The sequence below is a fragment of the Carcharhinus amblyrhynchos genome, chromosome 6 (genome assembly GCF_965287045.1).
Source record: "Carcharhinus amblyrhynchos chromosome 6, sCarAmb.v2.hapA, whole genome shotgun sequence".
NCBI lineage: Eukaryota > Metazoa > Chordata > Chondrichthyes > Carcharhiniformes > Carcharhinidae > Carcharhinus > Carcharhinus amblyrhynchos.
The window spans coordinates 24,126,803-24,147,459 of NC_137329.1; the positions used below are offsets into that span (position 1 = coordinate 24,126,803).

The window sequence follows — 20,657 nt, forward strand, 5'->3', positions numbered from 1 at the left end:
AAAAGTCATTCATATTTGCAGGAAAAATGAATATTGATGTGGGATGTCAGTGAGACTTTATTTTTGAATAGGGGCTGCTTTCTTCCTGTCCTCCCCTCTGCTCTTGCCATTTTCAATCGCTTTGCTGGTGTCATCTCATTCTTTTCCTCTTTTCCAGTTTCCTTTGTTGCATCTGCCTCGCCTCACTGACTTGTGACTGAATCCTAGTTTCTGTTTTGCCTGCCTCCAATTTCTGTTTTGGTCAGTGTATTGGTTCAGGTCCTGTTCCAACGTACCATTTAGACAGACACTCCAGTGCAGCACTGAGGGAATACTGCACAGACTGAGGTGCCATCTTTCAATTAAATGGTAAACTGAGGACCTGCCTACTCTTGCCAGTTGGGTGTAAAATATTCCTATTTTAAGGAAGAGGAGGGATATTCTCCCATGGGCCCTGGACCAATATGGAACACAGTTATATTTTTATTTGGTTGGTTATCTCATTGGCGATTGTAGACTTTGCGAAGTGCAATTTGACTGTCGGGTTTTCTACGTGGTCACGTTTGCTGCCACTACCGTATGCATGCAGTTCTATGCTGACCATAAGGCCCTGGTTAAAGGCTGCTACAGAAGGATTCACGCAGTGTCCATCATTTAATAAGGTCAAATCTGCATCCTGCCTAACCCCAATACCCTATCACCTACCTTGCTTGCCAAGTGGATGGCACAGTGGTTAGCACTGCTGCCTGTCAGCGCCAAGGATCCCGGTTTGATTCCCGGCTTGGGTCACTCTCTGTGCAGAGTGTACGCTTTCTCCCCATGTCTGCATGACTTTCCTCCAAGTGCTCCAGTCTCCTCCCACAGTTCAAAAGACGTGTTGGTTAGGTGAGTTGGCCATGCTAAATTCTCCCTCTGTGTACCCAAACAGGATGTGCAGATGCCGGCGTTGGACTGGGGTAAACACAATAAGAAATCTCACAGGTTAAAGTCCAACAGATTTATTTTATATAAAGCCCAACAGTGGCTTTTGCTACCAAATAAACCTGTTGGACTTTAACCTGGTGTTGTGAGATTTCTTACTGTGTTTACCCAAACAGGGCCTGGAGTGTGGCAACTAGGGGATTTTCATAGTAATTTCATTGCAGTGTTAATGTAAGCCTACTTGTGACACTAATAAATAAAATTTAAATGTAAAAGAATCCATCCACTTCTGCTTTAAAAATATTCAAAGACTTTGGACCTCTTCCTGAAAAGACGGTAGAAGCAAAGACTCTCAACATCCAAATGGAAAAATTTGACCTCATCTGTTTTAAAGGGTGATCCTTTATTGGTTCTAAAGCCCTTGCAAGTCCTAAAAGTCATTACACAAATACAAATGTGCTTTTCTAATCTGTAAAATGGAAATTCAGTCCTGTGAATGTTGACTTCTTGAATAATTGCAATTAAGAGTTAACAATTAACGAGCTGTTTAAGAGTCGCAGTTGAGAGCTCCTACTACCATGTCTTCCGTTCTAACATGCTGAAGATGTTTCCACTTGGGGAGGGACTAACGCTAGGGGGCCATAAATAGAAAATGATCATCAATAAATCAATTAGGGAATTCAGGAGAAAGTTATTTGTCCAGCCAGTGATGCAAATCTAGACTCTGCCATGTAGATACATCCAAGGCGAAGCTGGATAAACACACGAGGGGAAAAGAAATAGAATATGGAGTCTGCGTGTTCTCCCCGTGTCTGTGTGGGTTTCCTTCCCACAGTCCAAAGACGTGTGGGTTAGGTGGATTGGCCATGCTAACTTGACTCTTAGCGTCGGGGGAATAGCAAGGGTAAATGCACGGCGTTACGGGAATAGGACCTGGATGGGATTGTGGTCGATGCAGACCTGATGGGCCGAATGGCCTCCTTCTCTACACTATGAATCTATATGGTAAGAAGAATGAGGCTTATGTGGAGAATAAACACCAGTGTGAACCATTTCTATGCTGTAATATATTATATAGCCCTATGTGATGAGACTGTCTTGTCAGAAGCTGTATCAGCTTTAGCAGCAGAATAGAATACAAGACGGATTGAACTAAACAAAATTCAAGAAAGCCCACCCTGTTTCAAACGCCCCCGACCCCCCCCAATCATTCAGCAAGTGTGTCAGTGTTAAGCCAGGGTAGGTGAGTGAGTGGCAACGTGCATACTCAAATTCAGTGGTACCTGATTTAGCATTTTCCCAGGACCCTAATGGAGTCACGATTGTCCTTGTCACTCTGCCTGACCTTGGGAAAGTGAAGAAACCTTGAAACTGGTTACGGCAGGAAAAGCCTTTATGGTGCCTCGCCCTCTTAAATGTTTTTTTTCGCAATTTTTGAAGACTTTTTGCATTTCAACCACAATTTATTTGTTGCCCCAGACAGGAAGTGCAATTATCGCAGGAAGAATCCTAGCAGCTGGACTGTAGGGAGGGATATATTAGGAAGAGGAGAAGGCCATTCTGTCCCTTGGGCCTGTTCTATCATAGAACGTGGCTGAACTGCACCTCGGCTCCATTTATTTCCTGTCTCAACTCCATATCCATGACGCAATTAGCCCTCAGCAATCGTAGAATCCCTGCAGTGCAGAAGGGTGACTGTGTGTGTGTGTATGGAGTTTGCACATTCTCCCTGTGTCTGCTTGGGTTTCCTCTGAGTGCTCTAGTTTCCTCCCACAGATGTGGACATGCCGGTGTTGGACTGGGGTAAGCACAGTAAGAAGTCTCTCAACATCAGATTAAAGTCCAACAGGTTTATTTCTAGCTTTCGGAGTCTCAGGCTCCTTCATCAGGTGAGGAAGGAGTCAGACTCCGAAAGCTAGTGCTGCCAAATAAAACCTGGTGTTCTTCCCACAGTCCAAAGATGTGAGAGTTAGGTTGATTTGACCATTCCAAATTGACCCTAGTGTCGGGGGATTAGGAAGATAAATACTTGGGAATACTTATGGGAATAAGGCCTGGGTGGGACTGTGGTTGGTGCAGACTTGATGGGCCAAATTGCTGCCTCCTGTACTGGAAGGATTCTGAGGCCATTCAGCCCATTGAGCCTGCACCGATAATAACCCCACACAATCCCTATCCCCATATATTTATCCTGCTAATCCCTCTAATTTGTATATCTTTTGGACACAAAAAAGTAATGGCCAATCCACCTAAATCTTTGGACTGTGGGAGGAAATCGGAGCATCTGGGGGAAACCCAAGTAGACACTGGGTAGACCAAGGGTCTGGTGAGGGTTGGATTGAAGGAAATCAATATTAAAAGAAAATTGTGCTGGGAAGATTAATGGGGTTAAAGACTGACAAATCACCAGGGTCTTGGTAATCTACATTCCAGAGTATTAAAGGAAGTGGCCCTGGAAATAATGGATGCATTGATGGCCATCTTCCAAAATACTATAGGCTCAGGAGCATTTCCTACAGATTGGAGGGTGGCAAATGTAACCCCACTATTTAAACAAGGGAGGAAGAGGAAAAAAGAGAAATTGCAAACTAGTTATCCTGACATCAGTAGTGGGAAAGATGCTGGAGTCTATTTTAAAAGATAGACTCTTTTGATAAGAGAACATGTGGAAAGCATTAATGGGGTTGGACAAAGCCAGCATGGGTTTATGAAAGGCAAACCATGCTTAACAAATGTTTTATGAGAATGCAACTCGTAGAATAGATAAGGGAGAACCAGCAGATGTGGTGTCTTTGGACTTTCAAAAGGCTTTTGATAAGGTCCCTCATAAGAGGTTAGTGGACAGAATTAAAGTATGTAGGATTGGGGGTTATGTGTTGGCATGGATCAAGAATTGGTTCACAGTCAGGAAACAAAGACTGGAAATAAATGGGTCTTTTTCTGGGCGCCAGGCAGTGGTTAGCAGGATACAGCAGCGACTGGTGTTTGGCCCCAGCCTTTTGTAGTTTTATTGATGACTTGGATGAGGGTGCCAAATGTAACATTTCCAAATTTGCTGACAACACATAACTGGATGAATTGTGAGTTGTGAGGGGGATGGGCAGTGTGGTTGGTGCAGGCTTGGAGGGCTGAAAGGCCTGTTCCTGTGCTGTAATTTCCTTTGTTCTTTGATGCAAGCTGGCTTCAAGCTGATTTAGACAAGTTGAATGAGTGGGTATTGCACATTGCAGATGCAGTATAATGCAGTTAGATGACCAGTTATACACTTCAGTGCGATAAACAAAGTACTATTTAAGTGATATGTTGGAAAGGGTGGATGTGCAGAGAGATCTGGTTGTCCTTGTACACCAGCCATAGAGGTTTACAGCATGGAACCGGGCCCTTCGGCCCAACTTGTCCATGCCACCCTTTTTTATAAAACCCGTAAGCTAATCCAAATTACCCGCATTTGGCCCAAGTCCCTCTGTACCCATTGTACCCATATAACTATCTAAATGCTTTTTAAAAGACAAAATTTTACCCGCCTCTACTACTAACTGTGGCAGCTTGTTCCAGACACTCAGTCAATGAAAGTGGAGAAGGCAGGTGCAGCAAACAATTAGGAAATGGTATGTTGTGGCCTTCTGCAGTTATCCAGGGCCTTGGTGAGACCACATCTGAAGTATTGTGTGTGGTTTTGGTCTCCCTACCGAAGAAAGGATGTATTTACGATAGAGGGAGTGCAGTGAAGGTTCACTCGGCTGGCAACTGGGATTGGCAGGACTGATCTACGCGGAGAGATTGGAGTCTATATTCCCTAGAGTTTAGAAGAATGTGAGGAGATTTGATTGAAACGTATAAAATTCTAGCAGAGCTGGACAGAATAGATGAGAGGAGGATATTTTCCCTGGTTGGGAAATCTGGAACCAGGGAATACAGTTTCAGGAAACGGGATAGACCATTTAGGACTAAGAGAAAACATTTCTTAACTCGGAGGGTGATGAACCTATACAATTCTCTACTACAGAAGGCTGTGGTGGGCATGTCACTGAACGTATTCAAGAATATTTTTAGATTTTAATAGCATTAAGTAATATGGGGAGAAAGCAGGAATATGGCATTGAGATAGAGGATCAGCTGTGATCTTACTGAATGGCAGAGTGGGATTGAAGGGCTAAATGGCCCACTGCTGCTTTTTTTTTAAGTGTTTCTATTTCTATATTTCTTGATCTGATCACTCTCAAATCTCAAAGGGAGCATAACCCAATATTTTTGCATTGTGGCTTCTATCTAATTGTCTAAGACAAATCTTAATTTATATTTTTAAAAATGTTGATGTAGTGTGTAACAAGATATCTGAAGGACAATTTGGTGTTTTTTTTGATAACATTGAATTGTTTATTGGGTAAAACTTTCTGGCCTCTGAGTCTGGAGGTTTTGTGTTCAAGTTCCACTGAGCACAAAATCTAGATTAAGTGAGGTGCTGAAGGAGTGCTGCACTATCTAAGGTGCCATCTTTCGGATGAGGCATCAAAACCAAGACCCTGTCACCCTCTTGGTGTAGGTGTGATAGGTCCCTTGCAACAATTTTGCAAGAAGAGCAGGTGCCAACAGCACAAAGAGATTGTGTGATCGTTCTCTCACTGCTTTATATGGGATTTTGCTGTGCACCAATTGGCTACTACACTTACTATGTTACGGTAACTTTTGGAAGGCCAGCGATAATGGAAGGCACTATATAAATGTAAGTTCTTCTCAGTCTGATTCTATTCCTGCTTCTCCATTCTTCCTCACACTTTTTTCCTCTTCTCTTCCACTTTGCGCCTTGGTTTCTCACCCCACTTCAAACCCCTCTCCAAGCCTTGCTCTCTCCTTCCCTCGCTTCTCCCACTCTGTTCCCTTCCTCCTCCTCCTGCTTTCTCTCTTCCCCTGCTCTCTCTCTCTCTCTTTCCCCTCCTCTTCCTCTCCCGAATTCGCTCTCGCGCTCTCTCTCCCCCCCCCGCCCCTCCTCTCCTGCTCTTTTTCTCCTCTTTCCCTTCCTCTCCTGCTCTTTCTCTCTCTCCCCCCTTTTTTCCCCCTGCTCGTGCTCCCTCTCTCCCTTTCTCCCTTTTTCCTTCTCTCTCTCTTCGCTTCCCCCTCCTTTCCTGCTATTTTTTTTCTCTCTCTCTCCTTTCCCCTGCGCTCTCACTCTCTCTTCCCCCTTTTTCCCCCTCCTTTCTCTCTCTCTCTCTCTCCCCCTCTCCCGTTACCCCTCTCCTCCAGCTCTCCATCTCTCCATCTCTCTCTCTCCCCTTCTCTCCTCATTCCATCATTCTCACTCCCTCCATTTTCTCATTTTCTTCCTTTCTCTTCCTTTTTCTTAATCTTATCTCTCTCCCAACTGTTTTCCTTCCTTTCTCTGTGTAAGAAGTACAAATATTAATATCATTAGGCAGTGTGTTGCAGAGCTTGTGAGGGCAGAGTACTGCTGGATAATGACCCGGCATGTCAGTGCCCTGTGGAACGGCAGTTAGCAAATAGAGCGTTAAACTGCAGTGCCATATCAGTCGAGTGTCAGACGCTTAATTACACTGAAGCTGTGCAGGGCTCTGGTCAGAGCGCGCCTTCAGTGCAAGTCTCGTCACCAAACCCCAAGGGAGACGGTCGAAGACGGGAGGTGAGTGATGGATGGAGGGGGGAGAGAGTGCACAAACGGCAGTCTGTATGGATCTCTCAATATCTGGGGTTTAACACGGGGAGGAATTTCGTTGCAGATCGAGAATTCCTCCTTTTGGGTCCAATGCCTGCATTTTTCTGTGCCTGAAACTCCAGCAGATCAAAAAGAGGAATTAAAAAGCTGCAGCTGCCTGGATGAGCCAGATATCTATAGCTGCGAGCTCGGAGGGAAACTTTCTCAGACTGGGCAGCCGGATTTCTGTGCAGTGATGAAACAATTCCAGAGTTTAGTTCCTGTTTAGAGGCTTCTCCCACATTAACACCCTGACTATTTGCCATGTTAGCCCAACACCTCATGCCTGAATCTGGATGTAATCGACTGGGTTCAAATCCTTGAGTCAAACCTTTGGAAGCAACATTTTAAATGTGGGATGAACTGAAGGTGTCTCTATCTTGCACAGTTGGTGTGCAAATCCTTCTCTCTCTCATGTACATGTGCTGAGCTTACATCTTTGTGGGTTTCTAACCTTCCCCGGCTCTGTTTCTCACATTCTACTCGCTCCAGTGCTGAATATTTCTCTGTACAGGCACTCTTATCTTTCTCATCTTTTTCCCTCTCTCTGCTATCTCCTTCTCCATCATCCATCTTTCCTTGGTCTTTTTCCCCTCTTATCTTTTCTCACCCCTGCCTTGTTCAATCTTTTTCTGATTTAATTTGATTTATTATTGTCACGTGTACTAGTACACGGTGAAAAGCGTTGTTTCTTGCACGCTATACAGACAAAGCATGCCGTTCGTAGAGAAGAAAATCAGAGAGTGTAGTATGTAGTGTTATAGTCATATCTAGAGTGTTGAGAAAGATCACCTTGGTGCAGGGTTTTGACAAAGGGTCATCTGGACTCAACATCAGCTGTTTTCTCTCCTTGCAGATGCTGCCAGACCTGCTGAGATTTTCCAGCATTTTCTCTTTTGGTCTCAGGTTCCTGCATCCACAGTAATTTACTTTTATTTAGTGTGAGGTAGTCCTTTCAAAAGTCTGATTGGCAGCAGGGAAGAAGCTTTTCTTGAGTTGGTTGGTATGTGACTTCAGACTTTTGTATATTTTCCTGATGGAAGAAGGTGGAAGAGGGTATGTCTGGGGTGCATGGGGTTCTTAATTATGCTGACTGCTTTTCCAAGGCAGTAGGAAATGTAGAGAGTCAATGGATGGGAGGCTGGTTTATGTGATGGACTGGACTTCATTCATGACCCCTTTGTAACTTCTTGCGATCCTGGGCAGAACAGGAGCCATACCAGGTTGTGATACAACCAGAAAGAATGCTTTCTATAGTGGATCTATAAAAGTTGGTGAGAATTGTAGCTGACATGTCAAATTCCTTTAGTCTTCTGAGAAAGTAGAGGCGTTCTCTCTTCCCCTTTCTCATTCTGTTTTTTTAATTTGAGAGAGAAGAAAGTCCTTTTCAAGATTGGTGCTTTTCTTGCTTTTGCAAACTTATGATCCTCTATCCTTGAGTCTGGAATTAACCTGCTGGATTCCTGACCCCCTGGACTGAGGTCTATCTGCTGGAGATAGGTATTGCCAGATGCTGTTTTCAGTGTTACAGTGGCTGGCTGTCCCCTTTTTAGGTGAAAACTGTGTAAGTTGCGGCTCAGTGGGTAGTACTGAGTTAGAGTGTTATGGATCACGCTCCAAAGATCTGAGCAAAAATAAAATCAGCTTATTGCAGCATTGAGGGAGTGCTCACCAGGGTAACTGTCACTCTCCCTCCTCCTCGATCCCTATTACTTTCTTCCTTATTTCAAAACTGATATCGAGATCATTCGAATCAATGGGTGGTTGGGAAAGACTGTACTGACATTACTAATACTAATTTTAGCATTGAGATCTGTGCAGGAGTTTTGATAAACTGGAAGTGCACGGCAGTCAGTGTCTCGAGGGATTTTCAATGCCAAATCTTCGGTACAAATTTCGGTCCAAGCTGTTGGCTGTTCTCATTTGCTGCTGAACTCACCGGACATCTGCAACAAGCTTCCAACATCACTTTCTGGTTGTTTTTAATTTATTCATCACCCCAATGGAAGCTGTAAGCAGTTAATGGTGTATTTAAAACAAAAGTAAGTGAACAATGTTCTTAGTTAAATTAGAGAGGTGATAATCTGCTGGGAATCTGAGGGAATTAAACTTAACTTTAAATTTGACTTTGAACAATCTGACTGGACTCGAAACGTCAGCTCTTTTCGCTCCTTACAGATGCTGCCAGACCTATTGAGATTTTCCAGTGTTTTCTCTTGTGGAATTAAACTTTAGCTGCTGCTGCTGTTCATTTTTTCAATCTAAACGTCTGATCTTGGAGCAGAGAGGGTGAGGACATTCCTGGAATGTGATGCCAGTCTGAACATGGAGCAGAGAGGGTGAGGACATTCCTGGTGTCCGATCCCAGTCTAATCGTGGAGCAGAGAGGGTGAGGACATTTCTGGAGTCTGAGCCTGGAGCAGAGAGGATGAGAACATTCCTGGAATGTGATCCCAGTCTGAGCCTGGAGCAGGGAAGATGAGGGCAATGTTGGAATTGGCTGTGTCCCAGTATCTGGGATTGACCAGGAAATATTGAACCTCTCCTGCCACCAAATACTCTGTTCAGCTTTCCCAGTGAAGGTGCTGTGGGCCAGTTTAAAGCTTTATTGTCCATAGAGCTTCAAAATTAACGTGAGCAATTTGCTGCAAGTGCCCCAGATAGAATTTTAAAGCTCTGTGGGGTTTCAGTTCCACCTGCCCAGGCTCTGTATTTTCCAGAATAGTTAATACCACTACGGTGGCCAAAGAAACAGAGCGTTAGATGAAGCGGTAAGTGATCTTTCAGCCTGTGCAGATTTAATTGGGTCAGGCTGCCCTTTAATTAGCACAGACAGCAGTGTGCAGTGGTGCTGACACGTGCCAGGCAGAGCTGGCCAGAATCTCGCACTGAGCTGCTTGCAGAACAGAGAAGGAACAAAACTCTTATTGTGCATTTGTTGAATTAAGTGATTTTATTTCCCCCCTCTTGTGACCCAGTTCTTATCTTTAGAATGTACTATTAATGCATGTGGAAGGATAGTGTGTCCATTATGGAGCAAGTTCTCTCCTGGGTTGACTCCAGGCAGTAAATTAGAGTTGGTGTTTAAACTTCAGCCCATGTCGGCTTAGGCTACTGGATTGGATTTAGGGTTTAGAGTCCTATATTGTTATGGATAACACGTTGTCAACTGCAGAGACACCATCTAATTATTGAATAATTCACAGTAAAGATCTTCATGGGGCATTGCTTCCTGTTTTCATGGACAATTTTATGCAAGTTGGCTCAATTCGTGGCACCATTGGTTATGATAGTTCAAGTGCGTTGGGGATTGGGGAGTGCAAGTGCATTGGGATCAGTGGGTAATTTAACTGGGTTGCTAGATTTAGTCTTTTATTCATTCGTGGGACATGGGCCATGCTGGTTAGCCAACTATTATTGCCCGTCCCTATTTGCCCTTTGAGGGCAGTTGAGAGTCAACCACATCGCTGTGCCTCAGGAGTCATATGTAGGCCAGACCAGGCAAGGATAAGAGCAAATTACTGCAGATGTTGGAATCTGAAACCAAAAGAGAAAATGCTGGAAAATCTCAGCAGGAGAGAAAAAAGCTGATGTTTCGAGTCCAGATGACCCTTTGTCAAGAATGGCAGATTTCCTTTCCTGAAGGATATTGGTGGACCAGATGGGTTTTTCTGACCATTGATGATGATTTTGTGGTCATCATTAGATTTTAAGCCCAGATATTTTTTATTTAATTCAAATTCCACCAGCTGCCATAGCGGGATTTGAACCCAGATCCCCAAAGCATTAGTTGAGTTTCTGGATTAATGGTCCAGCAATAATACCACTAGGCCATTGCCTCCCCTATGAACTATGCTGCCTGTTGCTCTGTAGCATATCATTGTCCAATGCTGTTTCCCTCCTTTGCACAAGAAGTTTAGTGCAAATAAAAAGAACTAACTGCTGAAATTCTCCAGCAGGTTTCTCAGTATCTGATAAAAGGATGGCCAGTTTTTTGCATATTGATATTTTATTGGATCCTGGCTGACTCAAAAGGAATCAACACCTGAGATTTTAGTCTGACACTTCTCTTTTTCGATTCTCACTGTTGGATGAAATTTTTTTAAAGATGCTTAGCATTGAAGGGAATTATGCAAGATAGTATTTCAAGCTCGATATTGGGAACAATTGCAGCCCTGTTAGGATGAAATGGCCTTCATCCTCTTCTAGAACTGCGGCACAGTTAGCACTGCCTTACAGCACCAGGGACCCAGGTTCAATTCCAACTTTGGGTAACTGTGTGTAATTTGCATGTTTTCTCCCTGTCTCTGTGGGTTTCCTCCGGATGCTCCGATTTCCTCCCATACCTCCAAAAGAGGTGTTGGATTGGTTATGTTAAATTGCCCCTTAATGTCCAAAGATGTGTAAATTGGGGGGATTAGTGGGGTAAATGCTTGGGGTTATGGGGATAAGGCAGATGGTGGGCCTGAGTAAGATGCTCTGTTGGAGAGTTGGTGCAGACCTGATGGGCCAAATGGCCGCCTCCTGTGCTGTAGGGTTCTATGATTCACTCACCTTCATTCTAATTTTGTGTGCTTTGTGATGGACAATCTCATGGTAACGTTGAAGTGGATCTAGTGAATCAGTCTCCATTCTAAGTGTTGATTTTAGCCTTTAATCTGCCATTTCCCTATCTTGTAGAAACAAGCCCTGTTAGCAAAGCAATCCAATGAGAGGAGAGAAAGGAAGGGATTTCTTTGTGATGTGTTGCGTCATTGCTTGCGTAAAGCTGATTGCTAGATGTGAATGTTATCTGCCCTGTCCACATTTAACTCCGTGTTTGCTTTGGCACTGATTTGTGGAAGTGTCCATGAAAAGATTCTGACCAACAAGGCAACAGCGTTCAAGAGTCCAATGTGGGAACCACTGTGTCAAGGATACTCCAGTCTTATCAAAACTCAACTTCTCTAAATATTTCCTGCAAAATTCAGTCTCAAGATTTCAGATACTACTTGTCAGTTGTGTTTTTTTTTATATAAAGATGGTATATAGAGTTGGTAGATGCGGCAGAGCTTAATGCCTTAAACTTGTTGGCTTATTATCTGGTATTAATGTAATATTTAAATTCTAGTTCATGCTCTGTAACACCACACCTGTAGTCTAAGATCCTCTTCATGTTGAGAATGCATTATTCTCAGAACCTCATTGGTTTCAACGCAATCCATGATTTCTGGTTGACTCTCCACTACCCAAACAAGAATTCTAATTGTCTTCTGAAAAACTCTATGACCTCCTTATCGGCATCCTGCCCATTATCTTCGACATTCACTCCCTGCAGCATTAGCAGAGTGTACCATCCACAAGATGCACTGCAGTAACTCACCCAAAAACCCTTCAACGACATCTTCCAAACTCATGACCTCTGCCACCCAGAACAGGACGATAGATGCATGGGAACGACACCAACTGCAAGTTTCCTTGCAGTTACCACTCATCCTGACGTAGAAATATATCACTGTCCCTACACGATTGCTGAGGCAGAAGCCTTAAATTCCCTCTGTCAGTTTTCTACCACCATCCCCAGGGCAAGTCCATGGGCAATAACAGCTGGCTTTGCCAGCAATCCTCAGATCCAATGAATAAATAAAACATCCAGACAAACACACTCCTGAAGCAAGGGAGATTGTGGCATTTGTTTTTGCAACATTGCCTCCAACCTCTGATCAGGTGACCGTTTACAGTGATTCTGTGAGGAATACCTTGAGACTAGGGTTCAGTGCATGTCGTCCTTGAGAAAATTAGAGCATTTTGAAAACCATTTCTTCCTTGTCATCAGTTTACATTTGTGTCGCACCTTTCGTATCCTCAGGACATCCCACAGATGCTTCACAACCGATGAACTGCTCCTGCGGCCATGAACTGTTATTCTGTGGAGAAACGCAACATGATCTGTTTGGAGGTGTTTGTTAAGGGATGCTAAGAGAATTCTCCCAGTTGTCGCATAGGGCTGCTGGATCTTCTACAGAGGGCAGAAAAGGTTGAACATCCCAGCCAAGAGACGGCACCTCTGACAGTGCAGCACTCCCTTGGTACTGCACTGGAGTGCTCTCCTGGATTTAAGGTTCCAATCTTTATTGGTTCCAATCATTAATGGAAACAATCCCAATTTTCCCTGCTGCTTTATAATGTCATGCAGCATCTCAGTGAATCTTTGTGTTAACTCAACATCTGTCCTTTAGGTTAAAGTCCAAAACTACACCCATTTCGAACACGGTAATTGATTGCACTTTAATTATATTTCTCATTTTGACGGACTGCATTCGTAGAACTTGCTGTGGGGCTGTCTTGAGGCGAGCTATTGATTTTTGTATTTCTGGTGTTTTGGAGCAGCACTTTGAGAACAAGAGGTTAATTGGTTCTGACAAGGATTTTGCATTGTAATAATTAAAGGGCTAATTATTAATGAGCTGCAAAAATTGACTTCATTTACATAATGCGAATTGGCAGGGATGGAGACTGAAAATGACTTGTCTTGAGCAATGCGTTTTTGGTAGCAAATGGAAAACATTATTGATTGGACGTTTTCAAGACTCTTTCCTGCACACTCGGGATGCAGCAAGAAAGCAGTTAGTGCGCTCCTTTTTTGTCTTGCCTATGGCAACATGTCTGCTCATTATCATTGCTTTAAAATATAATTAAGATGCATCTTTATCCAGGTCCTTTCAATGTTAGACAAAACTCAGTGCGTTTAAATGGGTTTTTAATTGTTTTCCCTTTGTGCTAATGAAATCTTAACTGCAGGTAATTAAGTTGGGTTTGCTAGTTTATGCAGATGTGTCCTTAGCCAATTCAGACCACTTGTGAACCTCTCTATTAGAGCTCTTGTACGTATATTTTTAAATCCCCCTGTATCGTAAACTTTATCTTGTGCAGTACTGCCTGCTGCTGTTTATGATCAAAAACTAAACCTGTTCAAACAGGGTCATGGTGAGATTGCTTCAAGCTCAATATAGAAAAGGGAGGGAGAAACCTTACATTTACATAGCGCCTTTCACAACCACAGTTCATCTCTGTAGTCCGAAAGACATGCTGGTTAGGTGCATTGGCCATACAAAATTCTTCTTCGGTGTGCCGGAGTATGGCGACTAGGGGGATTTTCACTTCATTGCAGTGTTAATGTAAGCTTACTTATAAATAAGCTTTAAAAATTTAGATCACCTACTGGATCTGCGGGCTGCGGGACTCTTCCACTGTTTTTCGCTGGGAAAAAGATACAAAAGTCTCGAGTAGCTTTTTCATAGAATCATAGAAACGCTACAGTGCAGAAAGAGGCCATCTGGCCCAACAGGTCTGCACCGACCATGATCCCACCCAGGCCCTACACCACACCCCCCCCCTCCCCACCATATCCCTAAACATTTACCCACTAATCCCTCTAACCTACGCATCTCAGGACACTAAGGGGCAAGTTTACCATGACCACTCAACCTAACACGCGCTTCTTTGGACTGTGGGAGAAAACCAGAGCACCTGGAGGAAACCCATGCAGACATGAGAACGTGCAAACTCCATATAGACAGGACCCAAGCCAGGGATTGAACCCAGGTCCCTGGAGCAACGAAGGAGCAGTGCTAACCACTGTGCTACCATGCTGCCCGAACCACTGTGCTACCGTGCTCCCTTTCGTTTCAAGTTCTGTCTTGCCCTAGCCACCCTCCCGTAACTTCCTCTACACTACAACCTTCCAGGCTTCTAAGTTCCTCCAACCGTGGGATCTATGGCATTCCTCCATTTTACCATTAGTGGCCATGACTTTAACCATCTGGGCCAGCCATTCGCTCTGAAATTTTTTCCCTTTTAAACCTGTCCACCTTGTTCTTTAAGAGCATGCTTTTAAGCCACTCCTTCAAACCTACCTTTTTGACCAAGCTTTTGGTCACACACCTTAATATCCCCTCGTATGGCTGTTCCATAACTTGGTTGCTGCTGTGAAATGCCTTGTTACATTAGAACTACATTAAAAGTGCAATATAAAGTATATACCCATGTAAAAGTCAACCCTTTTGCCTGGAAGGACAGAATCTTTTGTACTCCTAATGCAAAAGTCGACCTTGAGTTTTCAGGGTCAAACCGCATTGCGCTTATTAATTACTTATCAATACTTAAACCGTGGTTCATTAGTTTGAAGATACATGAGAGGAAAATCACCACCAATTCTAATGCAATCTCCCAGCCTATTGAGCTATCACAATGCCTTCAAGAAAGAATAAGAAATCCGCAGCTCAATTTAGAATTAAGTTGCAGTAGTTGCTGAAAAAACTTGTGCAGTGGCTAATGCAATTTAATGTTTCTGAGAAAATAAGTGAAGATTGGAGAAAGACAGCCAATAAAGATGGTGAACGATCAATGTGCCACCAGAGGAAGGGGGCACAGTGATTAGCACTGCTGCCTCTCAGCACCAGGGACCCAGCTTGATGTTGGTGTGGAGTTTGCACATTCTCCCCATATCTGCGTGGGTTTCCTCCCACAGTCAGAAAGATGTGCTGATTAGATGTATTGACCCGAACAGGCGCCGGAGTGTGGCGACTAGAGGAATTTCACAGTAACGTAATTGCAGTGTTAATGTAAGTCTCACTTGTGACTGATAAATAAACTTTTAACAAAAATAATGTGGCCATACCTTGAGGAAAAAAGTGACCTACTTCATATACACTATACCATCGGAGAGTGTGCAGAAAAGGGTTTACAGTAGCTCCAGGGATGAGGGTTGATTGGACAGGTTGGGACTGTTCTCCTTGAGGAGGAAAAGGCAAAGAGGAAACTTGCTACAAACTTTCCAGATCCTGAGGGGGCTGGACAGACTAGATTGAGAAACCTGTTATATAAAGATCACGAATGAGAGGGCATGGATTTAGTGATTTCCAAAAGGCAAACGTGATGTGAGAAAAACGTTTTTTGCATAGCAACTAGTTTGGGTTTGGAATGCACTGCCTGGAAGTGTGGTGGAGGCAAGTTCTATCAAGGCATCCAAGAGGGCATTGGATGATGGATGGCGCAGTGGTTAGCACTGCTGCCTCACAGCCCTGGGGACCCGGGTTCAATTTCGGCTTCGGGTCACTGTCTGTGTGGAGTTTACACATTCTCCCCATGTCTGCCTGCGTTTCCTCTGGTTCCCTCCCACAGTCCAACGATGTGTGGGTTGGCCAATGCTAAATTGCCCCTTAATGTCAAGGGAACGAGCTAGGGTAAATGCATGGGGTTACAGGGATAATGATTGTTGTCGGTGGAGGCTAATAGGTGAATGACCTCCTTCTGCACAGTAGGGATCCTATGATGATTACTTGAATAGAAACAATGTGCAGGGATATGGGGGAAAGACAGGGGAATGGCACCAAGTCATTTGAACAGCTCTACTGATGTGATGGGCCAAATGGCCTCCTATCTAATCCTCTGATCATCTTGTATGCCTCTATTAAGTCAACTCTTAACCTCCTTCTCTCTAATGAAAACAGCCTCAAGTCCCTCAGCCTTTCCTCATAAGACCTTCCCACCATACCAGGCAACATCCTGGTAAATCTCCTCTGCATTCTTTCCCACTGCTTCCACATCCGTCCTATACTGCGGTGACCAGAACTGTACGCAATACTCCAAGTGCAGCTGCACCAGAGTTTTGTACAGCTGAAACATGACCTCTTGGCTCCTAAGCTCAATCCCTCTACCAATAAAAGCTAACACATCGTACGCTTTCTTAGCAACCCTATCAACCTGGGTGCTAACTTTCAGGGATCTATGCACATGTTTAAGCCACTGGTGATATTTGAACACCAAACTTTCCCCAAAGCAAACGCTGAAAAAGGTGCTGCCATCCATGTTGACCAGGAAGGCTGGATGGGTCAAGGCAGTTGCAAGAATTGGAGACCAGGAGCACTAAGCAAAGAAAAAGCTTTGCTCAGCTGTGACACATCCACCATGTCCACGATGTGGTGTTGTAGTCCGCGTTGTGAGGTCAACTAAACCAACATGCCAGTTATTGCTGGCCATCTTAATGTTGTTCATCCTGACTAAACCAAGAATTAGTACTCGTGGAATGATGTCACTGAAGTTGCTGGTATGAGCGATGATGAAGAAGATGATATCGATTATAGGCCTGTCAGTCTAACCTTGTGTGGTGGGGATGTTACTACAGAGAATTCTGTGAGCGACAGAATCTATCTGTACTTCGATAGACGGGGATTAATCAGAGCCAGTGTTGCTTTATTAAAGGAAGCTCGTGTTTGACAAATTGAATCAGTTTTTTTGAGGAGGTAACCTAGAGTGTTGATGAGGGTAATGCATTTGACTTGGTCTATCAGTGTGGACTTTAGCAAGGCTTTTGATAAGGCCCCTCATGGCAGACTGGCCAAGAAAGTAAGAGCCAATGGAATGCAAGGCAAAGTGACACTTTTGGTCTCTAATTGGCTGAGAGACAGGAAGCAGGGGGTGATGGTGGACTTTATTTCTAGTGGTGTTCCACAGGGCTCCGTGCTGGGAGGAGGGGGGGCACCCTTGCTATTTATGATGTTCGTTTATCACTTGGACTGAAATGTAGGGGGTATGATCGAGAAGTTTGCAGATGACACGAGAATTGTTAGCGTGGTAAATAGTGAGCAGGATAGCTGTAGACTGCAGGAGAATATCGATGGACTGGTCTGGTGGGCAGAGCAGTGGGAAATGGAATTCAACCCGGAACAGTGTGAGGTAATGTACTTGGGAAGGAGAGCTAACAAGGCAAAGATATTCACTAAGAATGACAGAACCCTAGAAACCACTGAAGACCTTGGAGTGTATATTCATAGATCCTTGAGGGTGCAGGACAGCTGCATAAGGTGCTTAAGGCAAATGGGATTCTTGCCTTTATTAGCCAAGGCATAGAATACAAGAGCAGGGTGGTCATGCTAGAACTGTATGAAAGACTGGTTAGGCCACCTCCAGAGACTGTGTTCAGTTCTGGTCACCACATTATAGGAAGGATGTGTTTGCACTGGAGAGGGTGCAGAAGAGATTCACCAGGGTGCTGCCTGGGCTGGAGGGTCTGTGATATTAAGGAGGATTATATAGGCTGGGGCTATTTTTGGAGCAGCAAAGGTTGAGAGGGGCCCTGACAGAGGGAATAAGATCGAAAGGCAGAGAAGGGATGGATAGGAAGTCAATTTTTCCATTAGTAGAGGGCTCAGTGAGCAGGGGGCATAGATTTTGGGCAAGAGGTAGAAGGCTGAGGGGAGTTGAGAAATTTTTCCATTCGGAGGGTGGTGGATTCTGGAACTCACTTCCTGAAAAGGTGATTGAATCAGAAACTGTCCGAACGTTTAACAAGTATTTAGATATTCACTTTTACTGCTGTAACCTCCAGGGTTATGGGTCGAGCACTGGAAAAATGGGATTAGTGTAGTGGACAAGATTGGCTGAATGGCCTCCTTCTGTGCTGTGGCTGTCTATGAATTATACAACTAGGTCATTGGGGTGAACTGTTCGGTGATTCAGTTGGTCATCATATGTTGGAGGTGGAGGGAATGGATGTTGAATGTGATGGGTAGGATGAAATCACGGGTGGTGTATGGCTTCTTAGCTGCGCTCATCCAAATAAGTGGAGAGAATTCCATCACGCTCCTAATGTGTAGATAAGGGGGGCAGGCTTTGAAGAATCAGGTGAGTTACTTGCCACATAATTCTGTTGGGTTGATGGTCATAAGTTACCCAAGTTATTGGGTAATGTGTCCTTTTGCTGATAAGTTGATGTGCAAAGGCAGGCAATCTTTGGAAGGTCAGTCATTGAGTACGTTCAGGACAGAGATCAATAGGTTTCTGAAACCTAATGACACCAAGGGATATAGGGATAGTGGAAGACAAAAGGCATGAGTGGCAGGTGATCTGTTTGAATGATGGAGCAGGCTCAATGTGCCAAATGGCCTGTTTCCTACGTCCCTATAAGTATGGGTGTGTTGGCCTGCTAATGGATGGAGCACGTGGGCAGATTGTGTGATGAAACCTCCAGGAATACATTGTCACAGTTGGCAATGAGTGTGGTGGAAACCGATAACAAGCTTGCTTTCCAAAAGAGAATTGGATAAGCATCTGAAAGGGATAGAAAAGTTGCAGGGAAAGATTGGGGAGTGAGGCTCGCTGAGTTCATGCGGAGAGCTGGCACAGGTGTGATGGGTCGAATGGTCTCCTCTGGTGCTGTGTAACTTTTCTATGTACCGCCACTCATGGGACCAGAGACCATTCTTCTGGTATAAAAGCAAGATTCTGATTTCTCTGCATAAAAGGGCAGCGCAGATCCATCTCTCTGGGTCAACTTTCCTTTTGACTGCTGGAAGACGCTCCCAAGTGGCTCGCTTTTGTTTGGTCATCTCTAATCTCGCTCTGCTGTGTGAGGCTGACTCGGTGCATTGAGTACACAGCACTTCAGGATTAATTTCCAACCCCACTGTATCCATTACAAGAGGGGAGCTTTCAGCAGTTTGGGCTTGAATAGGTTTAACACGGCACGCTGTCAGTACAATGGCTGGGGAAAGGAGCAGCCAAGCACTGTCGTACTGTCCAGAACAACAACTGCCAAGTGCTGCATTGTACGTAAAGAATCAGCGGGTAATCAGAACACTTTAATTTGGGAGAGTCTGGGTTCTGTGTGGGTGGCTAGATTTCACTTTGCTGGAAGGCAGATGTGTTTTCGATGAAAGGTTCACATTGAGCACTTTGAGTGGCTCTTGTGCAAACTCATGGGAACTAACTCTGTGGTTTTCGGTGTGGCCTTTCCAGTTTGCTCTGTGTGCTTTTAGTCGTAGCTGCTGTTTGTTCTGACTCGACACTGAGCGACAGCACAGGCGCAGAGGTGAGTGTAAATGTCTTCTGCCTTTTTATTTCCAAGTTGAATAGTCAGCATTTAAAATGTGCACACGATTGATGTGAAGGTTAAGAATCCTATCTTATTTTAAAGAGTTAGTTGTAAAAAAATTTTAAAATTATATTTCCTGTTATTAGCTACTGGATATTTTGCTGAGCGATGGTTAGGAAATGGTGTAGGGTGCTGTGATGTTTATATAGTATTAATCAGAAAGGATTAATGTAAAGACAATCCTTTGACAGCTTGCTCTGTTGCTTACTGCCAGAAGTTTGAGACCCAAGTATCATTGTAACATTTAGCCCCTAGTCTTTTTGAGTGAGGGGGCCAGATAAAGAAAGGCCGGCAATTCTAAAAGCACCCTGCCTGGCCTCAGGAGTCCCAAAGTGCTTTATAATCAATGAAATATTTTTGAAGTGGATCACGTGTTGTAAAGTCTGAAAATGTGTAGGCTAGGTTGACTGGCCATGCTAAATCGACCCTAGTGTAGGGGGATTAGCGGGGTAAATATGTGGGAATAAGGTCTGGGTGGCATTATAGTCGGTCCAGACTCGATGGACTGAATGGCCTCCATCTGTACCATAGGGATTCTATGATAAAGTAGGAATGTGATAACAGCCATGTGATCATGACCAGATCGTCTGTTCTAGTGGTGCTATTTGAGGGGGATAGATATTGACCAGATCACTGGGAGAAACCTCCCCTACTTTTCTATAGAAAATTGGCCGTTGTTAAGTTGAGGTGCTTTCTGTTCCTTTGAGAGAGTAGGCAGTGCCTCGACTTAACATCTCGTGAGAAGATGGGGGGACGAATTTTACCGTCCTACCCGCCATGGGAATTGGAACAGGCGAGCGGCGGGCAGTGAAAAGGTCTGTTGACTTTGGGCGGGATTTTAAGGTTTCGGTTCAAGCGAGGCCATGAAATCCCATTCAACCTTCTTTAGTGCAGAACTTCCTCCAGCATTGCACTGGGGTGTCCGTCTGAATGACGTGCTCCAGCCTCCAGAGTGAGACTTAAACTCATGGTCTTCAGGCTAAGAGTTAAATGCGTGATCTACAATTACTGATGCCTGTACTTGTAGCTATCAGTTAACATTCAAAGTCAACGCACAAATCTCCTTAGTTGAAAGTCTGTAGTCCATTCAGGAGGCAGATAATATTAACTGACTTTATAAAAATATCTGTAAATATC

General features: G+C 44.1%; 1 protein-coding gene across 11 annotated transcripts in view; it reads left to right on the forward strand.

Moving 5' to 3' along the window:
• Window positions 1-20,657, forward strand: part of ppfibp2b (PPFIA binding protein 2b) — a 280,229-nt gene that overhangs the window by 38,602 nt on the left and 220,970 nt on the right. Inside the window, exon 1 of one of the 11 annotated variants that reach the window (XM_080190023.1) lies at window positions 6,464-6,535. The exons of 8 other annotated variants lie outside the window; for them this stretch is intronic. The gene's annotated coding sequence lies outside the window, so the exon portion shown is untranslated. Of the gene's footprint in view, window positions 1-6,463; window positions 6,536-19,194; window positions 19,214-19,351; window positions 19,458-20,657 lie in introns of those variants that run through there. 2 more of the 11 variants (XM_080190024.1, XM_080190022.1) reach the window with 2 other exon arrangements.